Below are 19,233 nucleotides of genomic sequence, written 5' to 3'. Positions count from 1 at the left end.
CTGAACAAGGAACACTTCGGCACAAGTCTGTGGTATTTAATAGCATTTAATTTTTAAAAAATAATACCACTCACACATGTCATGACAAACCTACTATTTTCGTTATGAAAACTTGCATAATATTGTATATTTAGCATAATATATTATAGAGATACATATTTAAAACTTCTATTGTGAGAAATTATGAAAAATTTTTAACATAAATTATTGTAATCATCAAAATATTTATAGTTAAGTTACATTTCTGTGTTTGTTATAATGTTATCTATACAAAATATAATAATGTATATAGTTTATACATAATACATAATATGTAATGTTTACATAATATTTTGAACTATTTTAATGATATGCATTTTGTAATAAACCAATACAATATCATGTAATGCGAAATATGTCAGAAGCTTACTGCTTAGATAGTTCGACATTTATTGATGATTTAGATGTAGGTAGGTATTCATACTTTTGTTACTTTGTAAAAACGTTGGAGGCAATTATTAATGTTGTGTTAAACCATTTTATGATTTTTTTTAATACATGGACCATGGACGATTTGTCTGATTCTTTTTTTACGTTCAGATATGGATTTTCAGTTTAATTCAGTAAAAAAATATTGATTTTAAAAATAAATAAAATGTGTGGTGTTCTTTAACGGGACGCAGAGGACTTTTACGATTTAATACTTACATTTTTATGCGCAGATGAATTAGGTTTATTTGTACATACGATGTTTTTCCTTTACGCGCTTTTCAGTGAGACGTCAGTTTTTACTGACTTCATTATGCACACCCTTGCATAATATTATACGCTGCACATTAAATTTTATCCAACAATAATAAATATTCAGCGCCAGATTTGTTCATTATTTAATAATGGGATAAAAAACAACTTTGGGAGCCCTTAAAGATAAACACTTAGGTAGGGCTGTTTACATCATTACTAAAAACAACTTTTTCTTTAAATATATTTTATAAATTTCGTACCTAACAAACGTTATAGTTTAACGATTACAACAATAAAATTACTAGGCAATTGTACTGAATAATGTTGAGCCTATATCAATCGTTACAGTGGTAAAACCTTTGTAATTTATTTACCTCTGAAAGCTCAAGTATATTAATCATATTTATAATGGGATATTGGGATGTACTCGATGAAATAATAATATACTCAATAGTTATAATTGGTCCATAACGGTAAAAAAATTAAAATAAAATTCAAAAATGTCCAATATTCAACTACAACAAAAAACAAATGTTATAATAATATAATTTTAATATTTTCATGTCATTATTATTTATACGCATCTTACTTATAACCCTAATAAGCTAACGAGGATTGAAAACAAATTGTAATTGAAGTCTAAAAATGTATTAAAAAAAAAAAAGTTTATAAAGTTACAAACACTACAAAATAAAACTACACACACAATAGAAAAAATAATTTGATACAATTTTAGGAATAGTCGCAATTCGTTCATATTGTTCATTGTATTTGCTATACTTGTGTATAATACAACCAGCATCAATTAAAATAAACATAAGAATTAACTATTTATGAAAGTTAAACCAAGTAGTTAATTAAATGTATCAAGTATTATAAATAATTTATTGTACATTTATTGTATTGCTTTTCGAATATATACATAATATGTACTCTTGTCAAGAAGACCTTGATTAAACTATATACAGACAAAATTATAACAGTCAGATGTAAGTCAAATGACAGATAATAATATTGTGAGTAAAGAGTTTACAGTGAATAATATACCAAAGTTTTATTTAATATTTGTGTAGTGTGTTAATAAAATAAGCCTTTAACGAATGTTTTGTTTTTATTTTTGTGATTGCTTGTCAACGAGTTAGGCGTTACTGATATATTATGAACAATTTTCAGTGGTTATAAAGATAATGAATATGAGCTGTGTAGGGGGGCCACGAACGTGTAGGGCCAAATGCCATTTGCCCACAGATGCTTTCAATGTTTTCAGTTTGTTTGTATTTTTGTGTGTTTTCTCAAATGTTCGCCCAATTGTTTTGTCACCCGTGTAATTGATGGCGTCTTTAGTTGCCATTTCTGGTATTGAAATACGACTGAAGTATAGAGTAACTCACCAGCTGCTTTTTTCATTTTATTTTATTGTATTATGGTTAGACAAAATTAATTTTGTTCAATAAACTGTTCTAGAACTATTACGGAAAATAATTTAAGTAATAAAATTCTAAAACGAATTTCCAAGAGAAAAATAATAAACATAGAACAATGTTTCTTGAAAATACTGACATGAGCAAGAAATATTTTTCTATTCAACGAGTTAATTATAATATATGAAGTTTATGGAGTTGATTTAAAACTTTTTGTAATTTTGAGCTATCTTATTTTAATGAAAACATAAAATTAGAAAAATTATCCAAGCTAATGTATTTTGTTATATATTTTTTGTGTAATTGTGTATTAATGTAGGTCACATTATTATAATAGGATAATATCATGTTGAAAGAACTTTATTTGTCACGTCACACACATATTTGTCATTAAGATTGCAGAATTAGAACGTAGGGCTATATACCGATTGTTGTAGGAAAACGTCAAGCTTAGAATCATTAGCATCGAGTAAACTATTGCCATAATATTAAAACGCTATAGGTATGCATACGACACGTCATGCACATAAAATATTATGTCGTAATAATATTATAATAACTATGGTTATTATTATACTGTAGATTATTATTACCAAGCATTATTAATTAACTTATCGATGGAAAAAATGTTTAATTAAAAAATAATAAATCACCTAATACCTATGAAACTATAATAAACGAAATATTGATATCACTTAAAATAATAAATGCAGACCATGTCCTCGATAACCTGACTTGTAAATTGGCAATAGGGCAAACGACTGTTGACTGTAATCGAGCACTAACAGTTTGAGTTTCATTAATGTACAGGTACCTCACATGTATTTGATAACAATAATAATAATAATAAAAACATAACGTAAGATTTATTTATTAAAATAATAATATTTCATTAACGAATATTATATTATTATTACAAGCCACGTTGATGACAGCAATGTTATTTTTTAAACATTTTGTGTCTTAGTCAATAATATATTATTAACATTTAAACGATTTTCGAGTTTGTAAAACCATCATGACGTATTGGAATAATACATACAGGATGTAGCCATAAATGTATTTGTAAACAGTCAGTCTGTGGTGGCTGACACTGCGGGCTGACGATCAGGGTTAATCACATGCTTGTATATTATGCCTGTAATATTTGTCGATTATTCATAAAAAAATAATTAACTTATAAGTACTGCAAAACGTCAGTGGTTATGATCTGATGGTTATTAGCATGTGAGTGCGTGTTAAACGTTATAACCATATAATTATAACGGATTATAAGACAAATTGCGTTATATTACTGAGAGGAAAACAAAATTGAAATTAAAATATTTTTTTTTTTTTTATATATATATAATATTTTATACTAAATATTATCGTACTTACGGATTAAGGAGAATAGCCGTTTTGTAACGATCGTAGTGGATTTATTAATATAAAACATTTTCGATGTTGAGTGTGAAATGTCCATCTATACGGCCGCGGTGGATCGTTTCTAGGTAGGTAAGTTTGCACGAGTGTAGTGCAGAGCCTGCGTTTCCAGACGAATGCATTCGTACCTATCGGTTTCAACCACGGTAGGTACACGCAGTTTGCTAAACATACGATTTCTTACAACTACAATATGATAATAATATAAAAATATTGTTGTTATAGTATTAAATATTGAGTGACTGTATTGCGGTAAGGAGGAGCGAGAAAACACGCGAAGAATATTATAATAATAATAATATTATATAATTATATAAAATATAACATCGCAGCGCGTGTTGGGCAATACGCGTTATGTCAGTTGAATTACCTGGGGACTATTGGTACTGTTTAAATGCATTCGGATGAATATATTATACGTGAAATAATATTATGCAAAAATAATTTATATTTAAATTAAATATGAAAAATTGCAGGTACGGCGACAAGCGTGTCACGTGATAGTAACAATAATAACAATGATAATGACAACGACAATAATAATAATAATATAATAAAAACAATAATAATAATATTGCTAGTCGTAAAATCGCGCGCGCGTTGGCCTACGGTAATATTTTATTGCGGCGCTCGCGATCACTGTACGACGGCCGCGCCAAAGTTGCCCAAGCACCGGAGCGGCGGCCGCCGCCGCGCACGGTAGCGCAGTAGTTCCGGATTACCCTCCAAGCGCGCCGCCGACCCGCGTAGTCCTGCGACCGCGTCAACCGTTCGCGCCGACGGACGACGACGAGAGATATTTCGCGCGATTTCGTTCGAATAAAAAAAATCCCTCCACCGGTTGTAATAACAGTATCGTCGTTGTTGTCGTTGTTGTTATTATTTTCAATTATTTGTTTGTTTATTTATTTTTTTGATTTAATATTTTCTTCGATTTCCGTCGGGGCAGTGTCGTCGGGTTTACGCGCCGTCGTGAATAAAATACACCGTCCGCTATCCAGAGCGGTGTCCGAGTGCGATTCGGAATTTTATAAATTTTTTCGTCGTTCTGCGATTGCCAAAGTCGGTTGTGTGTGTATATGCGCGCGTGTTTTTATTTTTTCGATTTCATAGCCGTGTCGAGTTTGTTTATTTTTCAAAAAAAAAGTTACGCAAACGGTTTTGTAATATTATAATATTATACTCGACGGGCTTTCTATACGACCAAACCGCCGAAGTCGCCACCGCCGCCACCGGTAGTCAGGCGAGAACCCGGTCGCAGTTAATAGGTAGGTGGTACCTTCTTACCTGGTTATTAGGTATACGTTAACATTCAATATTATAATATTGAAGGGCAGGTGGTAACCAGATGAAATAAAACACTAAAATATGTATAAATGTACCTAAGAAACGGTTCGTTTTTCCACCGTGTATATTATAAAATGTTTAATAATAATATATTAATAGGTACGACTAGGTAGGTACCTATTATAAATAGATAATAAAACGCGTCGTGCGTTGGTGCCCATGATAATTAAAAGATCGAATGTGAAATAAAACTCTCAAGCGGTTTATAATGTGAAAAAAAACATCGGCGTCAGACCTCGCGGAGTATCTACAGCTAGTATTACCGTCAATTATTTTAAATTTCAATATTATTATATAGCAAACAACGTCCAAAATTGGTCGAGAACGTGCGACGACTTACATAACATTATACCCGCGCGATTTCCGGGAACCAAAGAGTTCGTTATAATCATTTTCGAAGAATTTCCTTAAAATAATAATAATAATACGATGCTTACCGATTTAATACAGTACGGGTTCGTATATTATTCACCTCCGCCGAGTGTCGCAGCGTTGACGCTTAGGCGGAATCCGCGTGATAACCATACATTATTTCCGTGCACGATGTGTTACGACGTTTGCGATACACTAAGATATAATAATAACAATTGAAAAATAAATAACTCACCGCGTCCTGGTAATATTATTATCGTATTGTCGTAATAATTATACTCTGGAAAAAAAACGTTAAAAAACTTACCCGCTAGACGATCGAAAAAATAAAAAAAATGAGAAACACTGGTGGAGTTCACTCGATGGTAATTGACGTTAGGTGATGGGTTACTTCCGTGCTGGATTCCCATGTGCGCGTGTGTGTGTTTTTATTCCTCGTCCATTGTCCGTGACAGCGTATTCGGTCGGTGTTGTAGCTCTACGCAGATCGCAATGATCGCATGTGTATAACATAACAGTCGGTGTGCAGTTGTAGGTATCTCGTTTAATGGGACATAATAATATTAAGTTAACTATAATATACGTCGTGCGGTCTAAAGTTATACCTATATCATACGAGCTACGCGATTCCCTGGTTTTTGTAGTTGGCAGGGCTATCTATACTGCAGTTGTATCATTATTTTTATCATATTTTATTTAAAATTCGTATACTTGAAACACGCTTTTCAATTAATGCGATACGGATATCGGATGATACCCGCAATTATTATTTATTTATGTCCAAAGTTAATATTATGGACTAAAAGGGAATAAGCAGATTTTTATAAAGAAACAATTTTTGTTTTGCAAGTAATTTTACGCTGACACTGAAATTTGGTTATCTCATTCTTGACAACATTATAATATTATTATATTTTTACTTAGAATTACGACTGGTATTGCGCTATTGGCCAAAGGTGATTAGTCTTTTATTCGTTTTTCTTGTTCCTGCAAACCAGTCCTCTTTAGGGCACCAAAAGTGGATCAGTCATTTGTATAGAGCTCTCTTTATAGTATATATATTGATCGGGAAGTTGACATGTATGCAGGAGGTCAAGCATTGTAAATTCTCAATAACTTTTGTGGAAATTGCAAACACATTATAAAAATTGTGTCATGCAGCTATAAAATTAAGTTTGAAAACCCTTTTTTTCTTGAAGATAAAAGTCGATACCTACTACAGTATAAAAAAAATGTTTCCGCTGAAATTTATAGGTACCTACTTCTATAATATAATAATAATAAATATTATAATAAATAATAATACTTAACATAATTATATGTACCTACCTATATCGCGTAGGTATCTAAAATTAGTTATAAACAATTTATTAGTATTTATGAAATATTTATATCACCTAGTAATTTATGATATCTGATTAAGTTTTAAGTTTTAAGTAGATATATAATATAATTATTATTAATACATCAATTATTATGGTGTAAATTATAGAAATTATTTAGTTATGTGATATGACAATATTATTATTGTAGCATAATTTATAATGTTTAATAACAAAACCATAAAACTACAAAACTAACAATAAGCATAATGAAATTGCAATACGAGTAGGTAGGTACTTATAAAATAAAAAATAGGTATTGAATTAATTTACAATATATGTTAGTGATATGAATGATGTAGTTTAATACCTAATAAGCTTTTGATTAATTATTTAAATGTTCTTATGTTACGATTATGCTATTAATTTTAAACTATAATAGCATTTAATTAATTAATAGTATTTGTAATCGGGACATAAATAATAAATGAAGACTTATAATTAATTATAATTACTCAATTTACAAACAGTATTTAGTAATATAAGTAACGAATAACGCATATTGTAATATGCATGGTTAATATGAAAATAATAATCTTTAACCTTATTCGTTTTAGTCAGAGTTTCTACGCAGCAAATCACAAAAATATAAAATATTTTTCAATTCGATTATCTGTTGTTGATCTCGAAAACCAATGCATAATTTTAACTCAAAGGAAGGTTCATTTTATTGTAGTTTGTTGTTTAATTATAATCTTCCAATTACAGTATTTTATGATACAATTTTGACCGTTTTATTTTATACTTGGATACCTATCCCATATAATAACTATTTTATTTACTATATGTTCATAGTCCGCATACACTACCTATAGATATTTCAACGAGTTCGTGTCTAATCTAATACTCTCTGATTTGGAGTTTCAAACATTTTAAGGTTTGTAAGTACTTTTCTAGTACACTATTAAAAATAAAAAGTCGTAACATTTTAAAATTAGTAGATAATTTAACTGTTTAAAATGAAATATGTCAACATCGTTAACTGAAAATAATTGAGTGTCAAGAAATTATTAACAATTTAACTGTTGATACGTACCTAAAACAAATTTTATGTCTTCACGTGGCATACATTTGTCATAAAAATTAAAAGTAAAAAATGCTTGTACAATTTGTATTTTTTTTTTAATGTAAGTTTATTTCATATTATACAATATTATGATATATACCTATATTATAGGCGTCAATATTTTAACTATTTTTTGTCTAGATACTTATATATTATTATGTCCATTATAATGATTTGACATAGTTTTAAAGAAACTGCATTATATTCACAACACATAGATAGAACCATGTTGTTGATGATTCATAATTCATTCTGAGCTATTACCTATAAAAAGTATTTAACTTTTTCTATAATAATATATATTTTTCTAAATAATATATTATTTTCATTTTAAATATAGTTATATATATATCAAATGAAGCATTAAACAAATATTACTTTGAAGTTATAACACGTGGACAAATGTATACTTATTTTTAAATTAAACTTTTGATACCGATGAATGTGTACCTACACATTTTTATGTTGTTAGTAATACTTTGAAAAAAAATAACAATTTTACCATAAATTCTAGTTATATCAGCCAATATCAAAGTTAACCTGAATACTGATGACAAGAAGTTCTTAACATACTACATAAATCAATGATACCCTTGAACCAGGTCTTATAAAATTTAACAGAACTCTGAATTAAACAGAAACATGTTTTTTTAGAACTTCACTTAAAAAGTTTTTTAAATTAAACTATATTTTACTTATTTATATTAGTGATTAGTTTATGTATATAATAGATTACCTATATAATATACATACTATAGGTTACTTATACATCATATACAATTGTATCAATATCTCTGATATGAACTTTTAACAATTATAATATTTAATTAATTAATTTAACAAAGTATTATTTAGTTTGAGAAAAAAAATATTGCATAAAAAAAATTTTATTCGTAAAGAAATAAATTATTAATTTAATGACTATTCAAATACAATAATATGTATATTGTATAGAGTCTAATACACACTCAGTGTATAGAGATAGTAATAGTAATAGTGTATAGAGTTGCATTACATATAAATTATGGTAAATTTACCTATATTAAATTATTACCATCATCAAGGAATTTTTTTTTTTTTTTTCATGGTACAAGAATACAATTTTGTTTTTATTGTTATTGACAGTCAGTCATTCGCGTATTTGTTGTAATACATTTTTAAATAGTTCTTATACCTACCTAACCTACTTATTTTATTTTTCACTAATCTTTTTTAATCATATTCGATATATTTTCATCGTACTTTGTCATCGGCCGTAACTACATATTATATCGAACAAATATTTTATATGATGTAGATAATAGGTTAGATACCTAACTTAATAAATTTATAAATCTTTTTTTTTAGTACTTTTGTAAATACTGAGCCATTAGATAATATCTGTTATTCTATCGTTCCCTGGATAAATATTTGTTGGTAGTATTTTTAAAAATTCAATATCATAATATTAAAGCACGTATTTATATGTTTTAATAAGAGCTTTAAAACAGTGTACCTTCCCTAATCGTTAACATTATAGACATATTATTAGAAAATATTGTATGATTGTGTACTTAAATGTGTACGTTATGATTTTTAATCTTGGTCAATCGTAATTTTATTTATCAAACAAATGCTAAATTTTTACGCACGAAATCACTAATCAAGTTGACCTTGTTATTTATAAACATTATTTTTAGCTTCTGTTAAATGTATATATTTGGCGCAGTATGAGTGGTCAAAGCAATTAATTCGTGTGACAAAAAGTTAATCATTTTACCGGTTTTTTTGGAAGTTAATTTTTTTTTTTATATTTATTATTTTCATGGAAACATCTTTTAGGTTTTTTTTCAAGTGATCTTATGCAGGATACATATTATGATAAAATATTTGTAAATATATTTATTAATAAATTGTTATTCCTTTCCTCATATATTAAGTAAATATTGGGTTGTGATTATATTAATCATACATTTCTCGCTATAGTCATAATATTTTTTGATTTAATAATTTTTATGGCTATAACATATTTTTTTATTATATTAATTTATCCTAGAAAACTATAGGCACGATCTGATTTATTATAGTTAATTGTATTAATTCAAAATGGGTTCGTTTTAAATTTATCCATTTTTTAATGATTGAAAATATTAGTTTAACTCAATTCCTAACTAACCATATACATTCTATTATATAAGATAATCGGAGAATAAAATAAAATCGTGTTGTTATTATAAATGCATAATATTGTATTATGTAATTTATATAAAAAGCGGACAGTATACTGAAACTTGATAATGAGCACTAGTCCCGCTTCTAAAAACAATCTATTTATAATACGTTTGTCTAAAATGTTTATAAAAAATATCTATCACAATAAGTGACAGTATTTATTAATCAACACTGTTCATTATAGTTATATTACCTTTAATAAAGATTTAATTTTATAGAATAATTAAATTATTTAAATTTTATATAATTTCTCCAAAAGTGAAACATGATTTAAATATTTCCCAATAATTCGGTAAATTTTAATCATCATAGCATTGTTATCTACGTATTTTTATGAGTTAAGACACTTACTACTACTGTTGAATATTTATGTATAGTTATTTGTGTGAATACAAATGAGTCACTTACTATTTTATATTTAATTGACATTACCTAACCTAACCTATAGTTTAATATTGTTATTATTAGACAATGACCACTAGCCACGATTTTTATAGACGAGTGTCATAACTACAGTTGGATATATTATATTCATATTGTGCTAATTATGACTAAGAAATAGACAATACCTATATCATATCGACGAAGTATGGTTTTAGTATTCAACCAATAGTTTATACTTACAGTTAAAAAACTCACGCGTATTCAATTATCCCGGGCGGGCATGCGTAATGCGTATATTGTATTATTTTGTACTTGGTAGAATTTTGATATTAGGTACCTATTGTAATACACATAAGAGTCTCATTAAATAATCCAGCAGATACAAAATCTAGCGGATAAAAAAATATACCTACTCGTGTAAGTAGTACCTACTTATACCATACTCGTATGACATAGTTTTACAAGATCAAAATATATTGAATATATAATTATTATTTTAATGTTAGTTAGCTAAGATAACATGAATGATAGTTAAAAATGTTTAAATCATTACAATCATACATATCGTCTGTCTGAATGGCGAATACTTAAACACGTTCTTCGTGCACTTCGGATATAAATTAAACATTTACCTAATACTTTTATGAGAATAACAAAAAAAAAAATTTAAAAAACTGTCTCTTTTAGATATAAATCAATAAATCAATATTAATATTTAACATTTTTATATAATATCAAGTAAGTAAATGTTATTATTATTGTAATATACTGCAGATTATCCAATAAAAATAAAACACTCGAAAAATGGGAATATATTAATGGTACATACTTCAGTTTAATTTTGTTGCAATTTATAAAGGAACTACCAAAGACTTGAATTTCATACCAAATATTAATATTAGCATTTAAGTGCATTTCAAATATTATATTATGTACCTATATCACTTTCAAAATCGTTTTATTTAGTTTAAATAAACTATTCAAATTAGTAAAGTCTACAAATTCGAAAATGTAATACTAGGTTCTTTATACGTTTATCTTATACCAATAAATATAGCAATATTTCAAAATATGGAATAAATATTGAATGTTTTAACAAAAACTAATGACTTTTCATCTAACAATTTTAGTTATTTTGTTGAAATTTAAAAAAAATATTAATCGTAGAATATTTGAGCGTATCACCATCGTCTATCATGTCTATTATATTATTATTTTCTATGGACAGTAATATTCTCAAAATATTTAGACGATTTGTATACTATTTATATACTCCGAACTTATTCACAACATTTAACGTACGTTGGTATTAATTTTTAACAACAAAAATATTATATGATATAATATTAGACATGATAATTAAATATATAATACACGACGATTTTGTAAGAAATTAGTTAAACATACCATATTAACAATGTAAATACATATAAATATATTATATTTTAAACTAGGTAGTCTTAGATATATCAACACATGGAAAATAATATAATGCATGCACTGTCTCCCCAGATAATCGTTTTTCGTACACAATAACTTATCGTTGAATTAAAATTAAACAATTCTATTGCAGACTAATGTGACCTACTCAATTCCTAAGTACTTATTCTCGAAAACTACTATACAGTAAAGTGAGTTCCCTGGTTGAACTTGAAATTATGCTGTCAGTGACTTACCTACACTATGCGCTGTTATAAGTTCATTATTATTTCTCTATCATATTATTCTTACAATTTATTTTATAAAACCGTAAGACAAATACATTTTTAGAATATAGGTATAAATTGATATCAATAAAATATAAGTTTGAACCAAACATTATTTATTTCAAATAACAAGGTTTGCATTAGTATCATGCACGACTTAAGATAATATAATACTGGATAACCATCGCTCTGTGATAAAAAGCTTTCAAATATATTTATGAAGTGATTATTGAAAACAAACATAAAAAATTACAGCTAGCGCCAATTTTTCAATATTTAGAACTAATTTTTTACAGTAAACGCATGCATATATGTATATTCTATATTCGTCGGTATAATGTTCATTATTATTATATTACAGTTTGGAGCGCTACACATTATTTTTTTTAAGTCTGTTCTTATTGTGTTACCTTATCAGAAGCCAAAGTATATTTTATACCAGTATATTTTAATACATTTTGGTATTATTTTACGAGCATATGAAGTTTCTGTTTCTGCAACATATCTTATTATGTGCAATTTACACTATATTGATGAGTGAATAAGACGAATGAGAATGCTATTTTTTTAAATTTAAAATCACGAGCATTTTTTAGATGATTGATTATTTACAGAGTTCGTTATGGATTATGAGTTATGAGTCATTCATTTTGAACTGTCATATTATTTGGCAATAATTTTGGAACACGTGGCAGTTGATACGTTTTAAGATAGTCAACATTGAAACCTTAGATAATAGATACTGGATAGAGCTATGCGTATGCAGTCACCCGTAGTCCGCGCTTGAAGCCGATTTTGTTGGCCCATTCGGCCCCCATTTATTGTGCATGTAAAGTGAATTATGCACCCGCTCAGTGGTGATTTCAGGGCTGAATGGGCCGACCAAATCGGCTTCAAGATTTTAAATCATAGTTCTATCCAGTATAGAACTATGATTCAACTAAGATTGAAATAGACATAGGTAACAATAATATTAATAAACATGATAGGTATTGATGTAATATTAGTCTTGTATATACGATCTGTATCATACCTAATCATAAATGTTAAGTATTATCTAATTCTATATATATACAAATATAATTTCTACTCGTTATTTATCTAAAATGATTTATAGTTCAAATCCAGTACATTAACTGAAAAAGTCTAGTTCTGATTTAATTTAACATGAACAAAAAAATAAGATCCCTAAAGAGAAAAATGGGAAAGAATATTACTTTAAAAAAATATACCAATGATATTAGCCGTGTCCAACAAAATTTATGAAAATTTAAAAATTATAGAATTAAACATTATTGACGACTATTAATTAATGTACATCTTCAGCATATAATTCATAAACCCGTTTTGCTTTAATTATTGCACGTATTTATTTATTTTTTCATCTTTCAGTCTTATCTTAAGTGTAAGTCCGGTGTAAATATAAATGTAATCTTATAATATTGAGAGAAATTGGATATGGTTTGCTGACATAATGGTTATTTAATATGAATAAAAAATATACCATTTTATTGATTTTAAGGTTTAAATAAACTACAAAAAGTAATTTATATTATGTTCTGTGTAGACTGTGGATGTTTTATTTCATGGTATGATTGGGTTCACTAAGGAATTAAAATCACTATGGTTTTGATCTTTTGATCTTAACATTTTTAGGAAGAAAAATTATAAATATCACTGAATACCAATTTGATTCAAATATTATGGGTTTTATACAAGTATTTTTATACATTAATACATTGTCGCTTGTATTAATATGTACAGAAAGTATATTACATATTATTATATACGAGAATATTTTCTAATAGGTATTTATAAAGTAGAAAAAATAAAGATTTATTCAATTTAAGTTGATGTGCACATGACGTGTATACGTGTGTAAAATAAATATAGGTAGTCACTAGTCAGACTATTTTATCGAGTGGAGATCGAATCATGCTTGTCGATCAAAATTCTTTTAAAGAAGATTTTTTTTCGTGTTCCATAGGGTTGAAGCACCGCTTGTATGAATAATTATGAATTTGGCTGCCATTTTAAAATTCATATTATTGTTTTAATATTTTTCTGTAAATCTTACTGCTTAGGTGTGTAATGAAGTTTATTATATAGGTACCTTTTTTTTTCGTATGATATCACAACTGAGGTGGGAATTACGATAATCAATATATTATGTTATAATTGTATGGTTGTACACTAATCACAATATATTCAGGTATACATAAACTTACACATGTATAAATTAACATTTTTTATATTTCAACTCTAATTTCTTGCGCTTTTTTCATTTTATTTTTCTCATTAACTTGTTTTTTCTTTTTGCACATCTTTGCAAAGTGATTAAAACCACTACAATTTCTACAATTTTTGCCATACGCTGGGCACTCTCTATACATATGTCTTAGACCACATCTATTACAATTAATTTGACTACCCATCTTACCTTTATCTTAGGTTATCTCCATTTGACGATCATTTGCATTATTCCTTTTCCATTGACTTTGATTTGAGTTGTTTCTTTTTCCCATGTCATCAGTTCCCCATTTTGATTTGAATCCAACTCCATGCACAACTTTGTCCACTTCTTTAGTCGAAGATAACGTTCATCGGTTGCTTTCAGCTCGTTCAATTGATTGACAGTAGGCCACAACTTTAACTAGCCCTACATCGTCCCTCAGCAATCTTGTTTGAGTTTCCTTGTCAAAAATGCCCAAAACTATTTGTGTTCTTAGCATCTTGTCTTCTGCGTCACCAAAGTTGCATCCTTTTATTAATTTCTTCAAATCAGTGTACCAGATATAAAACTGTTCACCTTCACCTTGTTTACGATTAAAGAAATTGAAGCGTTCAATGATTTAATTTGTCTTCGGGATACAATATATTTCTAATGCCTTTAATATCATATCAACTGTTTCTGGTTCTTCTTTTTTGATTGTATTATACAGTTTTAGTCCATCATGACCCAATAAATTTAATAATCTAGCTATTTGCACTCCGGTATCTTTTTTATCAGTCTCTGTTGCTTTAAAGTAAATTTATATTTCTTGTTTGAATATCTTAAAATATTCCGATATATTACCATCCAGGCACGAACCTGGTCTGTTGAATTCCAACTACATCTTCTTCGACGGTATTATATGTTTATATCTATAATTATCTCATCAATCCTTGATTTGGTTCATAAACGACTGCGCCATGTTATAATTGTATGGTTATACACTAATCACAATATATTCAGGTATACATATTAAATAAACTTACACATGTATAAATTAACATTTTTTTTTTTTTTTTAATTAATATCTTTAACAATTTACATATTGGTACCTATTATTATTATGTTTGTATAGTACTCGTAATATCTTAAAATGTTAAAATTTTTCATCATAATATTAATAGTATCAAAATTAAAATAAACTTATAATTTAAAAGACAAAATGTATTATTATTACCTATTTGTTTTTATCATTAACAATAAAGTAATGTAGGTATTAAGAATTAAATATAACAATTATATTGTTAATGATGTTTAGGCGATCAAAACATTGGTTATATTAAGTCTTTTTTATTGTTATAATATATATATAATCTTATTAGTATGTATTGTAGTGCTCTCCCATGTACAGGTAACGTTGATAGGATAGAATGAGATGTATTTTGTAATTAACTTGAGTTATCTGCATATTTATCAAATTTGTTAAAAATGCCCAAACACGTATATTAAACAGTTAATGTGCTATAATGCGTTAGAATATTGGGATTAGTAAATAATTCTAAGTGTTTAGAAAAAATCAATTTGACTCTTTTATTTTCTAAGTCCAAAAAAATATTATTTATCAATATTATTTTAAGTCTAAAATAATAATTTTAAAGTGTCACTGGCACAAAGGTGTTTTGGCTTGCTCTGTCAGATCACGGTTTTTAAGGTGAACTCTATTATTATTATTAATTAGATAGTGGACGCCAGTCCATAGTAGTATTAAATATCTCAATGAGTTTACAGTTTACTGCTTTACTGTGCGTTTTTCCAAGTAATGACTACTGACAATTTTTCTTTACCATAATCAAAAAGTTTGAAAACCACAGGATAACAGACCCCTAGGGTTTTCAAAGGTCAAAATTTGCTAAAAGAACCTAATTCAACAGAATTAAAAAAAACCTTTATTGTTATAACTTTGAAAATGGGAACGATCCATTAGGTATAGTATTTTGTGAGACTGTAGATCCTTCAGTGTAGGATTAGATTGGACATGTGTAATAAGGTTTTCCACTTATACATTGTAAGTTAAGGTAGAATGCTATAGATGTTCAACATTTCCTAAGTTGAACATTTCTGAAAGGTATATTTTTTTTTACTAACCCCTAGGTGAAATTTGAGTTACCTACTGATAGGTTTTATAATCAAGTGAAATTATACCTAGGTTCTACATTTTTACAGAGAAGTATTGTTTTTCATTGTTATTAGTCATTATAAATATATTATGTCACGTTTACTCAATAAATATAAGAAATTATTAAATTTTTTTATTTTGACTGAATCAAAATTCGTGGTTTTGAATAATCCTAAATGTCTCAAATACTTACCTCCCTCCCACCGACCAAAAAAAATATATTCACATACATTATTTTTAGTATTATTTTGATTTTACTTTTGTAAGTTTTATTTTGACTTAAATATTTAAACATTTGAAGAATATTTTTTATAAAAATATAGTGAATAAGTGTCATTTTTTTCTCAATAATATATTTATTGCGAACTTATTAATGTACTAATACGTCTAATATGCATTTTAATGTAATCCTTGTAATTTGTAGCATATTAGTGTTTTGTCTTATTATTTTTATCTTTTTCTATAAACACTTTCGAGTGCTGACTAACTTTTCAATAATGTCGCAATACAACCATAAAATATCAAAGAGTTTTATTTATATAAAAGGTAGTTTCCTAATTTTATAAAAAAAAAAAGTAGTGCAGTCTTAAAGTATTAGAAAAAATATCGATAGGTAACTACCAAGTTATTTTTTCTTTTAAATGTCACTATTGTGGTTTTAACCGATCAAACTTCGGTCAGAGAGGTTTTTAACACAGGATGATTTATTATTGCTTTCAACTTTAATAACAAAACATACCATACTATATACCTACATTTTGTACTAACCACTATTTATGCAGTGGACGGAGCATTGCAGTAGTTTTTATGATTTTCTTAAATTATTATAATCGATACTAAAGTACAATGCATATTATTGTATGTCAATATAGAAAATTGTTATATGAAATATTTTGACATTTTTTTACCACCCAAAAAATTCGTAATTGAAAATATGACTATATACTTGCATTATACTTTTGCTACGCTCTGAATCGAGCTCCGAATATAAATGCACAACGAAAATGACCGAAGCGACACAAGTTTTAGACTCACTCTCGGACTAGTATAACTGCTATAAGTAGTTTTAATTACTTCATTAACTTAGCTAAATATAATTTTTAATAAAATTTAATTATTGTCTTTATATCACACTTTACATTAATTAAATATTGTGTGTTTAACTTTACCTACTACAATTTTATGATTTTATTACACAACATATAATTTACATTCTTAAATTTAACAAAATTAAAAATGTTCTCACCCTTGTTTATCTGACTATTTTGTTCCAATTAAGTATAGTATTTTTAAGTATTTTCGTATGCATCATACATTACATAGGTACATATAATTATATTAATGAAATGAAATGTGGAAGTTTTCAATAATAGGGGTAGATAATTCTAATTAAACAGTGATATCAATAGTTTGGGAAACAAAGTTATTTTATCATGATCGCTACAAATAATATAATTTAATTTATTTATACACTATAATATATTCAATCTTTAAATCATAATTAATTATGTTTGTATTTGTTTATTAATTGTTTATTTATTTATTTTTCAGATATTCAGTCAATTAAGAAATACAGGTAATAATTAGTTTTATATTATGCATATTTTGTTAGATATTATAGTTTAGTAGCAAAGTACCTATATACTGATATAATATATAGGTATTTACAAATTATGGACGCGTATAAAAATATAAATATTGAAAACAATAAATTGTGAAGAAAAATTATATGTTAGGGTTGACATTGTATTGAAAGTTTGATCCCAATATGTTGACAATAAAGAAACGTTAATAATTGATGGAAGAATAGCTCATCTTCTAATTATGAATATAATTAACGAATTAATTTAACACGTTTCCTTTGTACAAGATTTCACGAAACACGCAATTCTCAACTTTCTATTATAGAAACACTTTGAGGTGCAGACACAAAGGTATAACATTTCTTTGATAACTGTAATACTTAAAACGAAAAGATAATACATTTTTCTTGGGTATTATAAACATAATTAAGTACTTAGGTGTATTATTATTTCTCTTAAGCTTTTGCAGAATACTAATTTTCTTAATTTATACCAGATTATATAACTGTATAACTACTTTAATTAAGTTATTGGACACGTAATACATACGCAATAAATACGCATAGTCTGAGGTACAATTTAGGCACATATACACCAATATTGGGGGTAGTGTTACCCATTATGTACGTTATGAGCAACACAAAAATACGATAGGTCCAAAATGAATGAATGAATAGGGAACTTAAATAACAAGTTACAACGTTTAATACGGATTACCTATTAACCTATATATTCTTTAAACAAGCTATACACTATTTTGAACAACAATAATAATTATTATATTTAGTTTCCGTTACAACAAGCTATACCTACGAATAAATATATTATTTAATGCATAAGTGTTTAATATATTAATATTTATAATTGATTATTATTTTAATATTATGAGCCGTTTAATGTTGGAAATATCCACTCGCTGTTTCTAGGGTATATAATTAATAATTTCACCCACCTGATGAAATAATAGTATATATAAATAATTTGTATTTTATATAATATTGTTATATTACCAATTAACTGTATGTAAATTTATAAAGCCAATACGTTATACATTTTAAATTGTATAGAACGTTAATATTTGACGATATGAAGGTTTAAAAATACAAACAAATAAGATTTACGTTTAACGTAATAACATATATATTTATTTATTACTAGTTGATCCCGTGCACTTCGTTTCCCGTTAAATGTTCCAACTCCATATGACTCAAACTTTGATCAATTC

General features: G+C 27.1%; 1 protein-coding gene and 1 long non-coding RNA gene across 4 annotated transcripts in view; one reads left to right on the top strand and one right to left on the bottom strand.

The window, feature by feature from the left end:
- Positions 1-3,039: 3,039 nt before the first annotated feature.
- LOC103309467 lies at positions 3,040-6,555 on the bottom strand. Of its 2 annotated transcripts, none has more exons than XR_001679508.2 (4): positions 5,596-6,555; positions 5,354-5,483; positions 3,525-3,755; positions 3,040-3,282 (listed from the first exon to the last, which is right to left on the bottom strand). It is a non-coding gene; the product is annotated as an uncharacterized LOC103309467 (long non-coding RNA). The 2 variants fall into 2 exon arrangements; XR_510738.3 differs by having other exon boundaries at positions 3,525-3,733; positions 5,596-6,554.
- Positions 4,242-19,233, top strand: part of LOC100163581 (octopamine receptor beta-2R) — a 186,324-nt gene continuing 171,332 nt past the window's right edge. For both annotated transcript variants that reach the window (XM_029490635.1, XM_001944792.5), the window contains exons 1-2: positions 4,242-4,837; positions 17,977-18,001. The gene's annotated coding sequence lies outside the window, so the exon portion shown is untranslated. The remainder of the gene's footprint in view (positions 4,838-17,976; positions 18,002-19,233) is intronic.

This window comes from Acyrthosiphon pisum, chromosome A2 (assembly GCF_005508785.2).
Source record: "Acyrthosiphon pisum isolate AL4f chromosome A2, pea_aphid_22Mar2018_4r6ur, whole genome shotgun sequence".
In the NCBI taxonomy this organism is placed as follows: domain Eukaryota; kingdom Metazoa; phylum Arthropoda; class Insecta; order Hemiptera; family Aphididae; genus Acyrthosiphon; species Acyrthosiphon pisum.
This window is presented reverse-complemented; position numbering and strand designations above follow the sequence as displayed.